This window comes from Arvicanthis niloticus, chromosome 2, assembly GCF_011762505.2.
Source record: "Arvicanthis niloticus isolate mArvNil1 chromosome 2, mArvNil1.pat.X, whole genome shotgun sequence".
NCBI lineage: Eukaryota > Metazoa > Chordata > Mammalia > Rodentia > Muridae > Arvicanthis > Arvicanthis niloticus.
Genome location: NC_047659.1, coordinates 104,912,788 through 104,918,297, shown reverse-complemented (window position 1 = coordinate 104,918,297; position 5,510 = coordinate 104,912,788).

Sequence of the window (5,510 nt, the reverse complement as noted above, 5' to 3'; positions counted from 1 at the left end):
TGCCTTCGAGCCAGAAAGAACAGGAAAGCCCACCACACATTGCTTAGACTATGAGAAACTGCTTAACAATTCTATTCTCTATGATCCATTCTTATCTCTAGGCCACAAATATTTTTTAAAGCAGCCTAGAATTGTCTTCTCCATGCAGAGCACTTTTTATACAGCTATACCTCAGAAATGCCTTCCCCTGACTTTAGAATGAGTTCACTCCCTAGCTCCTCATCTATATTTTCCTGCCCCCCACACATACATCTCAGGGACGTCATGTTCACTTTGAACTGTATCTTGCTCATGTCTCTTTAGATTTTTCCAAGACAAAAGCATTGAATAATTTTGCTCACCTATCCCTCTTCATTCTTTCCTGGTTATATATTAGATTATCTTTGACGACAACCAAAATTAAGTCTATCCCCCACTGGGCTCTCATAGTACTTGGCTATAAACAGACTGAGCATATCCCCAAAGGACTACCATGATACCTGACTATAGACAGACTGTAAACATATCCCCATTAGGCTTCTTGTGATACTTGTAGCAAATTACTTTTCACACCGAGTTGGAATTGCTTGGGTTCTCAATGCATCCTTCAGCCTGGAATATCCACAATGCTTCTTCTCGTATACTCCTTTCAATGCTATGTCTATATCCATCTCCCAATTACTATACATTGTAACAGAATGTAGATATACTGGTGACTGGCATATCATGTTACCTGCTGCCATACTCTATATATGTGTATAAGCAAATGTAGCATATTTCATCCAGAAACAGCATAGAGCATACTTTTATTCACCAAGGTAGACTATTTTATGGACTAAAATTTACCTCAACATATTGCAAAAAGATACAGAAATCATGTATAATACACTTAAGACAGAAAAGAGAAATAAAGTAGAAATCAGAACGATAGTAGTGGCTGCAAAATCCTAGAATGTTCCAAGATTAAATAATACACTTTAAATAACATATGGATCAAAATGCTTGGAGAAAACTCCAAACCTTTTGAGATAACTTAAATTACAATATATGAACTAAAGTACATTAGTACAGTGGAACACTATTCATCAAAGACCATAGGAAACAAACTGAACTCATATTGCTAAGTACGTGAGGCCATACTGAACGGTTACACGCTGTGTAATTGTAACAGTATGACATTATGTAAAATATAAAACTACACACAGAGAATAAAGATTAGTGTTTTCTGGGGGACTGGATTAAGTAAGAGTAAACAGGCTGATCTCAAATGCATTTACACACTTTAGCTATTTGGGGGCAGGTTCTTGAGTTCCCTTCAGCAATCTTTGGAGTTGCACAGAGAATGATTTACCTTGGACGAAATCTGGGTCCTAAATACTTGTTCTAGAGATAAGGAAACAAACTTGACAACTCTCTGATAGTTGCTCATTAGTGATTCTCACATCCATTCCCTGCCTTCCCAAGGTTTATACACAAACACACATGTATACATATACATTCGGCACACACATGCACATACATCGACATACATCCACTCATATGCACATGTTCTCAATTCATATCATGCACAAATATGCCTATGCATACTAACATATATCAAGCACATGTACACACACTCTGTGCAAGTATCATTGCACACAATACTTACTTATTTGTCCTAGTCTTGACCCTCAGGCTCTAGTTTCAGAGCTCCTAGGTGATTTGAAAGTTTATAGTTCAGAAGAAGTTTTAAAACTATTCTCATGGGATCAACCAAATCAGATCCAGTAATGGTCCCCTGTAATATGTTTATATTTCTTGCTTTACATATAAATTATTACGTTTTTATTTTTTAATTAGGATATTTTAGTTCTGTCCTTTCTCTGACTATTCAGTATACACATGGCCAAACAATATTAAAGTTCTCCAGGTGTGGCTAAATAGCTGCTATCCATTCATTTTTTTTCCTCTGTCTTTTTACATACAAACCACTTTCATTATCTATAATAATATCTCTCATACATTTCAAGCAATAGTATATGCGAAACTTGATCTGCCAAAAACTCTCAGAAATAAACAATGAATTGTATCAGAGATATATGGAACATTCATTCCAGCAATGAGTGTTATCTTAATTGTGAAGACAGAGGTCTTTGTGGAATAGCGGTGAATAAACATGAAGATACTGTCCAACTGCCCAATAGGACACAGGTCAAAACTGCCAGATCTGGAGGTTCCTTTGGCATGGTGTTACAGTTTGACTATAACATTTTATACCCTGGCACACATCTTGAGTGCTTGATCCACTGGTGAACTATTTGTAGTAATGTCAAATGGTAATTTCCCTTGGAGTGCACCTTTAGAAGTAACGCTGATAGAAGTGGATAGGTAGCAGGGCATGCCTTTGAAAGTTTGGCTTGGCAGGCCTGAGAACTGAGTTTGGGCTGCTAGTATCTATGTAAAAGCCTAACCTGTCTCCATTCTGTATAACCCCAGAATAGGGGGTTAGTCTGTTTGTCTCCTGAAGCTTGCTAGTCTGCCAGGTTAGCAGAGAAGCCACATTCCTGGCTCAGTGGGAGACCTTGTTTTAAGGAATAAGGAGGAGAGTGGTTAATGACCACACCAGTCATTGACTTCTGGCTTCCAGAGGCATATGCATGGGCAGTTGCTCCCAGCACTCACCTGTCCACTCATGAATACATACACTGCACATGCACATGTAAAATAAAGAACTAGAACTTCAAAATAGCACTATGTCATATTTTCTTATCTGGATATGATAGACCTTTGACCATCATTTGATGTCATGTGTTCTGATTACATTCTGGCTTCAACATCTTCTAAGCTTAAAGATACGGCAGAGGAATCCGCTCTGCAAATGCTGCAGAGAGAATCCATGAAATGCATTCCTTTGACCCTGGCCTGCCTTTCAGATTTGTACTTTAGAAGTACTGCTTCACAGCAGTTTCAAGATTTCAAACAAAACCGTCTATAGAATTCAAAACACGAGCAGAGTATCAGTAACCTTCACAAATGTGTTTCACATTATAATGGAAATTTGAAAGACTGGAGTCAGGCTGAAGGGAGTGACTAATGGACTTCACTTTGAATTCCGAATAAGATTCTGCTGCAGCCACCATTGAGTTTGATTGGCTTATTTCCTTCTCACTCCTGGAAAAAACTTCTGGTAACTGAACCAGAGCCTGAGGCAGCCCTTCTGAAGGCAAGCCACAGAAGGATGAAGATTTGAGAGCTGAAAAAACCAGCTGCTGATTAAGAAGTCACTTCACAGGGTCAGCATGGCCAGAGCTGTATGTCAGAGACTGGTTGGTTACAAATGAGGACAGCTATGACTTTATGTAAAGAAGGGACGTGTGTGTGTGTGTGTGTGTGTGTGTGTGTGTGTGTGTGTGAAAATATTTTGTGATTAATATCACAAGCTTTGAATTTTTGAAGGTTCCAAAAACAGAGTTGAGAGTGTAACTGAGTTTTATATTGATATGCATGAATTATACATGTGTGGAATTCTATGTAGTGTTTCCATACATGTATACATTGTGGGATAGTCAACTTGGGTAAACATATATTTCTCTTCAAAGAATAATCAGTTTTGTGGTTAAAAAAAAAAAAAACCCTCAAGATTTTTTCTTTTAGCTTAAAAAATACTCAATATAACACACATGTTCATATTATTGTAAAATAGAGGGCCAACATGTTTTCTCCAGTCTTGTTATAAATTACTATGTATCATTCAAACTCTTCTTACCTTTCTCTGGCTCTTATACTCCCAGCCTCTGGTAACCACCATCAACACTATGATATAAACATCTTTAGATTGTACATATGAATGAGATCATGTAATGCTTTCTTTCTGCGACTGCTTTATTTCATGTAACATAATAACCAGCAGGATTCCTTGTTTTAAGAATGAGCAGTATTTTCTTGTGTATATGCACCTCTAGGAGCAGTATTTCCTTGTGTATATGCACCTGTTATTTCTTATTCTTTTAGCAGCTATGACACACATGGAATACTTCCATGTCTTTCTTACTTTGAATGGTGCTGCAATAAACACACACAAGAGTGCAGAAGTTGCTCCTACAAATTCATTTCTTTTGGGTGTGCACATAGCAGTTGAACTACTGAATCACACGTTCATTTTGCTTTTAAGTTTTTGATGAACATTTGTACAGATTTTTCACAATTACTGCAAACTCTACACATCTACTCACAGTATGCAATGCTCATTTTAATCCATGTCCTCATCACTTATAATCACCATTAATATTTGCCTTTTCTTTTATCAAAGCCATTCTATTGGGTTGAGAAGATATACCTTTGTAGGTTTGATTAGTGTTTCTGTGACAATGACATGTGTTTTCAAGGACCGGAAGGCCAGTGGGATGTCTTCCTTTGGAACATGTCTGTATCCTTCCGATTCATTCCTTTACAGCTCTTCTCTCATCAATATTTTATAGTTATCATTGCAGAGAACTTTTACATAGACTAAATTCTATTTTTATTTTGTTCTAAGCACATCTTAGGATATGTTCAGTTAATATATTTAAGGCAAAGGACACTATTATTAATGTAGACCTAACACTACACAGCAGGTCCCTGGATTTTCATCTGCTACAACGATTTCTCACCATTTTTACCCACTTGCCTCAGCCTCCCCTGACCACTATTCCAATTCACTGATTCTGTATTTTAGTATTTGTATAACTTTCTATAATTGCTACTCAAATTATGTAACTGATTAGGCCAGCATAATGTCCTCATCAGTTAGGGTCATAATTGATAATATACTATTATATAAACATGATGTTCTAATGAGTCATTTACATTGTCACACAGCAAGCAAGAGTTCCTTGTAAAGCTACGTAATACTCCATTGTATGCATACAGAACACTTTAAAACTTTTTGTCTGATGACACATGCATGTTATTTGTATAACTTGGATATTTTGGATAGTGCTAGAACAAAGCTGATGACACTTTGAAACTGATTGCCATTCTTTTGTCTAAGTATTCAGAGGTAGACCTGTGGGGATTTCTGAGACCAGCGTTTGCTCTTAGCTTTTTAGACATTACCATTGCCTTCTAAAGTGCCTGCCCAATTTTGCTTTCCTGATACACACTGAACAGAAGTTCTAGTTCTGCTATATCCATTGCCAAGCTTTTCAGCTTTAACTTTTCTATTTCATACATATGTGAATGTGGTATGCATGCACATGCATATGCATCTGTCTATGAGTGTATGTGCACATGTGTACATGCATGTTGAAGATAAAGGCAATACATAGCATGGTCCTTGATTGTTCTTCATCATATATAGTAAAGCAGGGTTTCTCTTGAATGCCTAGCCCTAATCCTGTATCTGCTTTCTGGATGCAGTATTATGGGTAAGCACCACGCAAGTCAGGCACACTTACTCAGCAAGCATTTTACCTACTGAGCCAAAAGCCCAGTCTCTCCTTTGCTAGTTTTTTATAGTAATAACTCTAGAAAATGTGAAGTGATGTGTCATGTGACTGACACATTTCCAGATA